Source organism: Buteo buteo, chromosome 4, assembly GCF_964188355.1.
Source record: "Buteo buteo chromosome 4, bButBut1.hap1.1, whole genome shotgun sequence".
NCBI classification, from domain to species: domain Eukaryota; kingdom Metazoa; phylum Chordata; class Aves; order Accipitriformes; family Accipitridae; genus Buteo; species Buteo buteo.
This window is the reverse complement of record NC_134174.1, coordinates 68,415,725-68,428,224: the sequence shown is the minus strand read 5'-3', so window position 1 is coordinate 68,428,224 and position 12,500 is coordinate 68,415,725. Positions and strand designations below refer to the sequence as shown.

Here is a 12,500-nt window from a genome sequence, read left to right as displayed (position 1 = left end):
ATCAATCTCTCTTTTGAAAACAAAGAGCCTTTAACTGTTTACTCGACAGACTGCAGGGATTCGGGGAGAGTTCTTGCTGCTTATTGGGTAGATAATGCAGATTGCAGATGATGTGCAGATGATGTGCATTTTGATGAATATTTTCCCACTAGACTGCAACTGTTTCTATCTATTAATTTAGATCTAATGGGAAAAGTGTGTTCCTGGGTAGTTTTAAGCTAGGACTTTTTAAACAGTTAACGCATCAAGGATATGTTTTTGTGTCTGCTTGAGATCTATTGCTGAAATGAACTTTTAAGTGATGGTAGCACCCGAGACTCCTATCTTCCATCTATCCCCAAAGAAATCACAACCTGAGCAAAACCAACGCTCGCATTCACACCTGGGTGCCTCACGTCCGGCTGACAAAGGAGAGAATATTTACATTTCCTTGATCTTTCTGATTGGGTTTTTACTGGAGTTACCAAACGGGGTGGTGGTGACAGTGGTGCTAACAGCACAGCTCGAAAGCCAACGTTGTTTCATAGTCTGCTGCAGAGGTGGTAACCGCAGGTGGGGCTGCATCCAGTCACGGTTACTGGGAACACGGCCCATGCAAAGCTACAGCAGAGTATCCTGACAAGTACGACTAGCTAAGATAAGTGTTCAGCAAAATAAAAAATGAATGAATTAAAAGCCTTAGACTAAGTTCCAGATATTTTAGCAGTTGGGAGCTGGTGCAGTTCCATTGCGCCCAGGGAAGCGCTGCAGATTTGAACCAGATGACGGTCTGGCTCTCAGTGCACAGGCCTGGAATTTTGAATTGCTCTATAGTCTAATGTCTTCAACTGATTGCTTAGGTGCGGATTTTGCAAATTTGGCAAATTTTGCTGTTTTGAACTTCTTTCTAATGTGTGAATGCAAATAAGTATGAAACTGTAAGGAAAAGCCATTCGTTTCTTCTTTCCTGGGGTCGTCTTTTGTCTTTATCGCTAAGTAAAGATGTTCAAAAGAATCGTGAGAATGTCAGGAGCTTCTCTCTCTGGAATTAAATTGTAATAAAGCTACATTGCTAACAACACTTTAATGGGAATATATATTTAAAGCATCTTCTGAGGGAAACAAAACCCTATATCGCAGCAATAAGAAAATAAAAAGATAAAGGCAGCGTCTGCCTGACCGCGAAACTTCCTGAAGTGATAGGGGGACTGAGATACAGTCTTTGGAAATTACAGCTGCCATTGCGAGGGAAGCCAAGCCTCACTGTATTTCAGAAAATGAAAATGATGTAGCCCTAGAGGAGGGAGGGGCCGAATCCCCAGGGCATCTGTTTCCCATCAGTGTCCCACCATGCTTGCAGTCTGGCTTGGCACTCTAACATTTAACCTTCCCAGCATGAGGTAGACCATAGGGCAACAAGGCTGCAGAATAATGAAACAAGAGTGTAGTGTGGTGTACAAAGCCTTTGTGAGCAGAGAAGTTGAGACATTAAATGATCAGGGTACAGAGATATGAAAGTTCCAGATTTTTCTAAAAAGCCCCCATTAGTCTCACGCAGAAGCAAGAGCGCGCCGTCTCTCAGCAGGCAAAGGCAAGGCCTTTCCCCATCTATCCATGCCTTTTTGCCCGCTGCTTTCAACTATTATAAAGATACAATTACCTTGGGAGATTGTGGCAGTTCAGTTGATTAGCACGGTGAATTAAAAGAATGAGTCACAAATGACATGTCCAGCTCTTCTCTACTAGTCCTTTGTATTCCCAGTATACCTCACCCCTGTTGTAAGAAGGTCAAAAATTAGAGAGAGATAACAATTTTCAAGCAGCTAGCACTTAGGAGCAGAATTAACAATCATTCTGTATGTAATTGCCAGTTAATAGTAAATTGCCTTCTAGACTGTAAAATGCAATATAAACTGGTGGGCACCTAAAATTAAATTAATGAGGTATTTGCTGCATTTAAAAGTGAATAGTGCAAATTAATAACTGGGTACAATACTTGTTTTAATATATATCGAACGGTGCATCGTTTGCTCGTTTAATAATAATTTTAAAAGTGCTACCTGAAAATTCTCTATCTGTCTGGGTAAATCGAGTGGCTTGTGCAGGTTGTAGCCATAATTTTGCTGGTAAAGTCTTCCAGGTTTCTCAATTAAATATCAGAGATTATTTTTTAATTAGAATATAAGCACTGCAGTGTTATTTGATTATGGCAAATTGTGATTTGTATGCTTCTAAATGAAATTATGTTACAGATAAAATTGCACCTTTATACACATATTTTAAGCTCTGTAGATTCTGTTGGTTTACTTTAAGATGAGCGGCAGTACTGTATTTACAATGTATTTGTGCCACTGCGTCACTGTTTTCTCTAAGTCTGTATTTTGCATAATGATTTCCTAGCAAATAAAGGAAGTATAGTCCGCCCAGTGTCTATTGAAATAGTTTCAGAGAATGCTGTCTGGCACTTGGAACTTGTAATGTTGACGGCTTTCACCCTGATGTTTCTGTTGCACACCCTTATTTTGATAACTTCTTTTGCTCAGTTAAAGAAATGACCCAAATTGTCAGGAGACAACCGATCATTTGCAGTAGACTGTACCCGGTCGCTGTACGAGGTATTGGCATTCGATTGCAAACATGTCCAAAGCAGACATAGAGAAAGCGTGAATGTTGAATACATGGAACCATTCCCAGGTCTGCAATGCATTTGCTAGATGTGAACATAAAAATGATTATTTTGCACAAAGACTTGCATTCAATTTTAAGCTTATGAAACCATTACTCAACCAGTAATCGCTCACAGTTTGTGTTCCTTCTGATAGAGTATTTATGTTGAAGAAGTACGGCCGGGCTCTAAGGCTGGCACAGCACCAAGGGGGGGAAGCCCTCTTTAGTCACTACATTGTCCAGTTTTTTCGGTTTGGCTCGGTTTTGCCTCGGTACGGAGACCTCCGCTTTGGCTGGGTTCCTCGGTTAACCCCCACTCCACTTCCCCCTCTGAAAGATCTCGTGTTCCTCAAGTATTTTCGAGATCTTTTGTGTGCATTCAAATGGGATTCTGTCAATGGCGCTGTTACACTGTTTAGAGTCAATAGCTCCCTTCCATCACAGCCAACACAAACTAGCTGTCTCATAGGTCAGTGCTCTTTAAACAAATTACTTGTATCCACAGAGCAAATGATTGTTAATTGCCTCCCACAAATCATACTATTTTTACTATGCTAAACTACATGCGAATGCCTTAGTTAAATTTAAATCACCTGATTATTTCTTGTACATGTTCAATTATTGTTCTTATGTATGAAATCTGGTGACTTTGCGAAATGAATGCTAAAAATATATACAATGGATTCAAGACTTTATTGGAAAGCCTGGGAAAAAAAAGTACGGTTACATTCATTTTAATGAAATCCTCAGCATTTCTAATTCATATATATTGCATTTCCTTTTTTTTCTTTTTTAAGTGCTGTTGTCCTGAAGCAACTTACAGTTACTGTTATTACTGTATTGGTTATTTATTGATCAGACCTTGTGTCAGTATCAGTTGTTAGCAAGCTGAAAAAAATCAAGATAGAACAAATATTCTTGCCCTTTCTTCAAGACAGGTCTAAGTCAGTCAAAGTTAGTGTTAAAGAGTCAAAACCCGAAAGCATCTCTGTTAATATGTTAAACTGCTTCATTGCGCTAGAGTAAAATGTATTTTTCTTAAAACAGTAATGTCAAAGGGAAAGAGATTCCGGTTAACTGTCTTTTCTTATAAAGAAGGTTTTTCAGCATGACATACATTTTTAATTAATAGGGCAATGCTAAACATACAGAAGTGATTTAGTAGCATCAAGTCAATAGCATGTTGGATAATGTATATTATATAATAGCTCTTTTTTAAACAGTAGCAATTCCAGGTTTATCAGGGTCATTGTTGTCCCCTTTCTTTTCTGTCTCAAAGGAGGCCAGAAGAATGAGACATACCATTTGTGCTATTGCACAAGTAGACTATTTGTCCTAATCAGTGACACCCATTTACTAGAATTGCTTAAAATGAACTATACCTCATACAGAAATCGCACATTTAGAGTGTTCCATTCATCATCTGAAAATTGAGGGCCAGTAAACTTTTCTGTTCCTCCAGCGGGATCATAGACATGCATCAAAATGTTAAAAAATGATTGGTGAGAGAGAACTGTCACCCATTTATCAAGGAAAAGGAACATTATTTGCTAATTTCCCAACCAAGGCAGTGACAGGGTGCTTCGTCTTTAGACCCATGGTGACCAACATGGCCTTTTTGTTATTAGTACAAGTCAAGCGCTTTTTGGCTGTTGCTAACAAGACACATTTGTCTATCATCAGAGAGTGCTTTATTTTTTTCCAAGTAGCTGTGACCAAAGTCTGCTCCCAGTGCCATGAGTGGCTGCACCTCGCCAGGTCGTGGTAGCACTGAGTCACAGCAGAACTGATAAATCACAAAGTTTCCGTGTCAAGGTGAAGGTATTGACTCTGCTGTACCCAAACTGACAAAATGTAGCGCTGAAGCGATGGCAATTCATCTTAAAAAAAGGACAAAAGGGTCATCTTGGTTTCAGGTAATAATCAGGAAAATTTGAGTGCTGAATAAGACCTTCTACCTTGTTTTCTCTGAGAAGGGGGAAAAATGCTTTTCTCCTTTTTTCTGCATGCTGTATACAGTGAAATAGTAATATCAGTTCCGTGTATATTAAACTGTCTAATTCTATTTTTATTTCTATAAATTTAGGCTTATTGCTATTTTTTATTACTATAGCCTGATTGTAACACTCAGGCTAAAAACTTCCCAAAGTTTCAAATCAAAGAAAAAAGGTGGAAAGAAAGGAAATAAGATATTTCACTGAAAATGTACATCTTGTTCTCATATTACGAAAGCAAGATAGCAAACAGAGAAATCTGGGTTGCATTGGAAGATATCCAGCCGAATGTCTGGTTTTGGCTAGTCACTTCTACACATGATACATGCCTATACCAGTATTCCCATTAAATTAATTTGTACCCTCATCAAAGTGCTACTGAGCTGAAAAGAAACATGTCCACTGACTTCAGGCCTTTGTGTTGAGTCTAACGTAACATGGAAATAAGGAAAACACCCAGAAGCTCAGGGTTAATAGGAATAATGAGTTTACTGTATTTTGGAACTTCTTATACTGCAGTGTATTAAAGTGCTGCTGCTATAATTAAAAAGGTTGGTAGTGTTTTCATGTGAAATTTTAGCTGCTGGGAAGTCTGCACTGTATAGACACAATTTTTGGCCAAGTGATTGTCACGAAAGTTGGTTTAAAGGCACTGGCATGGGCCTGAAGCCTTATGTACATTTTTTTTTTAAATTAATTATCACAACTGTAGTGAATGCAATTTGCTGAAGAAAAAAAATCAAAAGGTGTTTCAAAAATATTTTGGATGTCCACTATTATTTATATTATAAAATAATTTCTAAGACATTGTCCATTAGGTAGCTTCTTAACAAAACCTAATGTTTCCAAAAATTCTTTCAAACCCGTTTCATAAGCATATGGAATACGGCTATTTCCACAAGAGTTGTTAGTCAATGTAGTTGTTATTCAAAGGCTGAATATAAATTACTGTAGATGACTATTGATTTTTAAATACACAAACTTTCATTGAAACCATGGAAAGTTGCATGATGAGAAAAGCTCCGTGGTAGATCTGGTGTTCCTCACCTGATGTTTGCTGAAGGTCAGTTGATGCCGATCCCCGGCGCAGGCTGCCCATTGGAATGGTACGTGCTCCTTGTCAGGGATGTCCGTTGGCTGTGGACCTGCAAGGGGAGGAAGCTGATGGAGGGATGCAGAGAGCTATACTAGCAATCCACATTTTCGGAATTTCTTTTTATACCCTAGGCTTTTATGAGCTTGAAAGTTGCAGTCTAGGACTGGATAGATTTATATTTTGAATTATGCACTTTCCAACATATAGAAATATTAAGGGGGGAAAGAAAGGAATTTTTTTTGACACAATCTTGAGAACATCTCCTTAAATATGGATGGGCGGTATGGCTCCTCAGAAAAACCTTTTTTAAAAATCTTGTTAGATACCTGAGTAAAAACCTTCAGCGTCTTCAGTTTTCTCTAAGGTAAATAATTTTAGTATACAGAAGTATTTTTATATTGTACTGCATACATTTTTTTTTAAATTGTCATTGAAAACTAAACTCATAGTTTTACACAATTCTGAACAATTAGAATACTAATAACATGGGCTTTCTTTCTATTTTTAAAGTTGCAGCATCCACTCTGCTTAAACATTTAATAAAGCCTTTTCAGAGGCTCATTGAATTCAGTTAGTTATTTGAGGTATTTTTTCCAATATTCACAGGTAATACAGAGATTTCACAACTTTGAGTAAGATATATTTTTGTTTAAAATTATATGACAGAGGAATATTGTTGTAAAAGCTATGTTAGATGATATTAAGGATCTGATTATAAATCCTATTTGTCTAAATATTACATGAAAATATTACAGTATTATATTCTTATGCTGGGTGATCGCTACCAAATATAACCAGAGAGAAGTTGTGCAGAATACCAGCTCTTACAGATGTTTGCCGAAGCATCACAGATTTCATATGGTTCTGAGACGGATAAATACCTTTGAGGAGCTAAGCCAGTGAAGACAGGCAAATGATCAGATTTTCCATTTGCTGTGATCAAGCATCATTTTCAGCAGAGTACCTGAAATTCTTGTATTTCAGAAGAATTGTAGCACTTGGTTGTGCACTCTCCTGCATAAAGCGCACAGATAGCTCCTCCAGCTCCTCCAGGTTTCTATGGCAGCTGCTGCGCATCAGCTCCATCAGCTATTTGGGAAGGGTGTGGATGCAGCACCTTGTAATCCAGCGAGGTGGCACAGGGCTGGTGCTTTCAGCCAGCGTGTGTGGGGGGAGCAAGAGGCAGGAGATGGATCCGTACAGACCCTCCTGTGAGAAGGAGGTATTTATTCAGCTATGAGACCTAGCAGAGGAATAAACTCCCCAATAATGCCACAGATATAAAAGCGGATGCAAGCCCAGTTTATTTCAGTAAAATGTATCTTAATTAGTAAAGTACCTTGGAGTATTAAATAATAGTCAAAATGTAATGTTTTGCTGCTTTGATGTAGTACCACAGTAGTGAAACACTTTACCAAATCAGCAATATGCCTTTTTTTTTTTTTTTTGAGTGGAATATTTTGTCATGTTAGTCATATCATGTTGTTTTCATAAAATGCCATGTTTTATTATAGTTACATACGTATTAGACTGTGGAACTTCCTTGGCATGATTGGAGCATTTACGATTTGATATCATACAGGTTTCCTTCCCCTTTCGCTCTCTGCTGAAATACTGCCAAGTCCCTCCTTTGCAATGCTCCACGCTAATGGCTGGTAAGATCTGGCTTCTTACTGGTGGGATCCTTAATTTCTCATGATGTGCTCACTCCGTGTGTTTAAATCGTGGTAAATTTGCAGATACTTCACATGGCAAACTGTTCTCAGATTGCAATGTATGATGTGGTCTGATACGGCAACTCAGTTAAAGAATACACCAAGCATACTGTGGGTGGGTTTACTTTGAGTGGTTTCCATTCGCTACGTCGTACTTCACCTTTTAAATAAGTTTTTTTTAATCCAGTGTCACTGACTCCGAATACCTGTAAGAGCAGCAGAGTGATGTCTGTACAATACAGTAGGTTGGGTTTGGAGGGTCATGTCGGACCGAGCCCTGCGGTGGAGGTGGAGGCCGTGGGCAGTGCGGCCGTCCCCGTTCTGCCTTCGTTTTGATGCGCAGAACTCGAAGTCTGCTGTCTGCAGGGCTCACCCTGCCCCAGAGGAGAGCTCCCGGGAGGTCGGCACGGATGCCCGTCCTCCTTCGCCTTCGTGGTGTGCTGCACAGCCGCAGCGTGCGCCCGAGTTTGCTCAAACACAGCCAACGCGCTGCCTTCTTATTGGGGCTGCCATCTTGCTTCACAGAAACTTCTTTTCATCTTTGTTTTTTTAATTCCTTTTCTCCCTTGCTTTCTCCCTCTCCCTCTCTTCATTCATTCATTCATTTAAAGTAAATCTGTAGCTATTACGGTGGTAATGACTTTTTGGGCAAACATGAGAGCCTGGAACACAACGGTTGTCAGGAAAAGTGGAAATGCAGGTGTCCTCGCAGAATCCAGGGTCACGAAGATACTAGTGCTTTACTTGTGACTGAGTGCCACCTACCAAAAGGTGTCCCAAAGAGCCGACGTCCCGCGGTGGGACAGCCTGGAGAGGCCAGGTGGTCCCTGAGCACTGGCTGGGGGGGGTGGGTGGAAGGGCAATGGGGTGGTGGGGAGGCTGGGGGTCCCCATCAGGGGCTCCCCATCATCAGGAGCTTCTCGGCAGCCTCCTGGCAGCCCTCCTGCAGCGAGGGGGCACCGGCCCTGCTGAGCCTCCACACCCGCAAGGGTGTTGGAATCGGGCTCTTGAAGATTAGGGGACAGATTATTAGACATGTAGCGTATCTAAACCTTAATTTACTACCCATTTGTGGAAGACACATGTTCTTTGTTTCTTAATTATCTGGCCCCGCATCCTTGCTTTCTTCCTTCCTCCTCTCGTTCCTCTGTTCCTGCCTTCCTTCCTGGAGGAAGAAGGCAGCGGTTGGTTTCGTAGGTGACTGGAACTGGCCAGGAAGCGTTTTCCCTTATTTCTTCTCCCAGTCCACTTTTTAGTACAAAATCTGTTCCGCTGGAGATGTTCTGACCTACTCTGCAAAAGACTTTGAAAGGGACAGACTATTCTTGAGCTGAGTAAATTGACATTTGTCTTCAAAGATTTAAAAGCTACAAATGAGCGTTCCTGTTTCACTGACGTTCAATACGCTCTTTTAATATTCCTTTGCTAACTTCTGGGTGGGTTTACGTTCCCCGCAGGAGCTCGCCCTCCCCGCGGCCGGGGCAGGCGCTGCGCCGTGGCACGTAGCCTTCCTCGGTTGAGGGCTGGATGCGGGGCCTCCAGTTTCCTCAAGACTATAAAAGCCATAATCAAACGCATTCTTTGGGATATGTAAACAGAAGTGTTTGAACATAATCCAGTTGTTGTCAGCACGGGTATTCTTTCACGACAAGGCGACGAGGCTGGCCCCCTCTCTGTGGGCAGCGCCGCATCCCAGTGCCGTTATTCCCTGCCAGGTTCTCCTGAATGGGAGGACAATCCCTCCATCTGCGCCTGCAAACAACATCATCGCAGGTCAACGCCTGGGGTGGGCTCTGCTTTCCAATGAGGGGGAAAAAAAAGAAAAAAGAAAAAGAAAGATGCAGTTTTCCCAATGTTAATATGAGTATTTTAAGGAAAATTCTATACCGTTATCTGATTGAGCGTAATTATTAGCTGACCTGTGAATTTTAGGCCTGTAATTGAAACAAGTGAGTGAGTGCCATTGTTTCCCTTTCTGCTATCTGAAGGAAAGCTGGGCGATTATGAGAAACTGGGGAGATAAAGACAAAGGTGTCGTTTTGGTTTTTTAATGAAAAATCTATTTTTAGTTTCTTTGTGGAGTGAAGAGAACTTAAATGCCTTTTAATTTTTTTTTTTTTTTTTTTTTTTTTTTTTTACAGTAAATAGGTTGTCCTTAGTAAGTCCAGGGATATTAGTCCTGCTTCAACAAGCAAGAGTGCCTTCTGATGAATGATGTGTTCAACCCCTCCATGCCTTTGTATTTCCTATGCATTCCACAATGCTTGGCTCACCCTGCCGAGTTCTGTGATTGAAATTCATTGCCAAATTTATTGAGAAATTAATGAGAAAAGCTGCAAAGTATTGACTTTGAGAGGAAAACACAACTCATCTTGAATGAGGAGGAAAATGCAGCAATAATTTAGCCACTATTGATTTTGCCCTGTCCATGTATTGATCTTCATTTTACAATATTAATTTGCACCTGCAATCGGCTGCAAAGGGAACCGATTTCATTTCTTTGCAGTGTTAATGTGCAAAGCATTAGGTGCTCTTAAGAAGTGGTGGTATTACAAGTCGCATCGGAAAGGCTGATTTTTTTTTATTTGTGCTTGTTACCGAAATAGACTAAAAATTAATTTTTTGTCTGACAAAATATTAAAGTGAAAACCCATCTCAAATGTATACCTCCTCTCAGCCCCGTAGGCTGCTTTTCATCTGGGTGAGGAACAATCAGCAACCTGAAATTCCAACCACTTCTCATCATCATGCCCATATCAGTTCAAAGTTCATGAAATTTCTATGAGCATTGATCTTTACCCATTGATTTTTTTTGCAGCAGATCTTTGAAATTTTAATTTCCCGAGCATCTGAATTTCTTATAGATGAAATGCACTTGGTAGAGACAGTTGATGATAAAGTGGTGAACTTAGCATCATTTTAAAGCCTAAAAAAGGAGAAAAAACAGGCATTTGCAGACTTTGTATAATGTTTTGAGGTGAAATGATAAAGGTGCTCTGATAGGGGTGAAGTATTCAGCGGGGAGTTAAATATCAATTTTGTCTTCAGTGGCCACACATTTTTAATGCAACTTTTTATACAGTCATTTTTGAAAGAAAAGCTATCTGGAGAAACAGCAGGACTAAGAGACATTCTTCACTGCACAATCATTTGCTCACAGCAGTCTTTATCACCTGGTCAAGTTCACCTAGTTACTTATCAGTAGGACATTTAATAACCTCAAGGTGATATAATTGCTATTGGCATTTTTCCCCCTTGGATTCAGCTGGTTAATGTGTAAACTACTTGTCAGCAAATAGCACTTTGTCACTGAAATCACTAACACCCTCTAGAGGAATGTCTCTGTATTGAGCAATTTAATTTTACTTTATTTAATTTTTACACATTACAACCTGTGTTCATTCAGGCACGTTGAAGGCTTGCAGTCTGCTAAAGCAGGGTGCGGGTGTCCCTGTTAGTAAAATATACTATATCTTATTTAACAATCCCCATGGCTTAATTGAAGCTCTCTCTTGTCCCTCAGAAAAGGAACTGCAGATGTTCTTATTATGTAGTTATGCTGCTAATGTGAAAAACTGCCTCATTACGAGGATCTGTTTGTAGCTAGAAAATTACTGCATTATGACAAATGCATGATTGGGAAGTTACAGGAAGATGATCATTATTGAAATGAAACTGGAACTCATTTAATAGCTGGAACCAGCAGCTGGAATGAAGCAAATGAATGTCTTCCTGTTTTTATTATTGCAGGCAGGTTTTTCAGTCAGAAAGAAAATTTGTGCCAAATCGGAGGGCCGCGGATCTATCTCCCCTCGCTGCGCACTCGCCAAAAGGGAGTGGGTTGTTAGTGCTAAAAAACGCTCTCTCCCCGCGTTTGCGCCTTCTCTTTACATGTTTAATGACGCTGGCTTTAAAAGAGGGCTGCAGATTTAAACACAATTACTTTGAAAGTACATAGGCGTCTACCGGACTGCTAGACCGGCTCACCTGTCCTACAGGTCTCAGTTGCCTCGCACCAGTCAAGACGTTGCGGTCGTGATTGAGCGGGGTGGGAGCAGAGCGGTGGTGGCCTGTCCTCTCCTGTCCTCTCCTGTCCTCTCCCAGCTCCTGTCCATGCCTGGCTTTTCGGGATGGTCTTTGGGGCAGAGCTTGAAGGGTTGGGTGGGTACAAGGAGCGTGGTGAAATGGAGAGCTGAGAGTTGGGGTTGTTCAGCCTGGAGAAGAGAAGGCTCCGGGGAGACCTTAGAGCAGCCTTCTAGTACCTAACGGACGCCTACAAGAAAGCTGGAGAGGGACTTTTTGCAAGGGCATGTACTGATAGGACAAGGGGTAATGGCTTTACACTGAAAGAGGGTAGATTTAGATCAGAGGTAAGGAAGAAGTTCTTCACTGTGAGGGTGGTGAGGCACTGGAACAGGTTGCCCACAGAGGTTGTGGCCGCCCCATCCCTGGCAGTGTTCAAGGCCAGGTTGGATGGGGCTTGGAGCAACCTGGTCTAGTGGAAGGTGTCCCTGCCCATGGCAGGGAAGCTGGAACTAGATGACCTTTAAAGGTCCCTTCCAACCCAACCCATTCTGTGATTCTATTCTATGATTTATAGCTATTAAAGACAGCGGCCAACCACACCACTCGCTTCTCTCCCGTTTGACCGCATTTGGACAGAGGAAGGTGGGTGCTGAAGTGGAGGCACCCGCTGGACCCCCAGCCGCCGTGCCCAGCGCCCGCGGGATGGCACAGCAGTGGGATGGTTTGCAAGTGTCCCACGTCCTTTCGGTGGGGCTGGCTCCCGAGAAACCCTCCGCCCAAAAGTCTCCTGAATGCCTGATGAACAATTGGAAGAGATCTTGGTGTTCTTCTAATGCCTTTAATGAATCAGTGGCTTAATTTAATTAGGTATCCTCCTTAATGGATGTGGTATTCACGTCTAATAAAATACTTATACACATTTTTGGATATTAGATATTAATACAGACCTTGAGGCAGGAAGAGCTGACAAAGAAGGTTAAGCCATCAAAATGAAAACCGAAACTATGTGTGTCACAAGAAAGA

The 12,500-nt window shown here is 41.2% G+C and overlaps 1 protein-coding gene across 22 annotated transcripts in view; it reads left to right on the top strand.

Moving 5' to 3' along the window:
- EBF3 (EBF transcription factor 3) overlaps positions 1-12,500 on the top strand; it is a 136,311-nt gene that overhangs the window by 95,226 nt on the left and 28,585 nt on the right. The gene's annotated exons all lie outside the window — the stretch shown is intronic.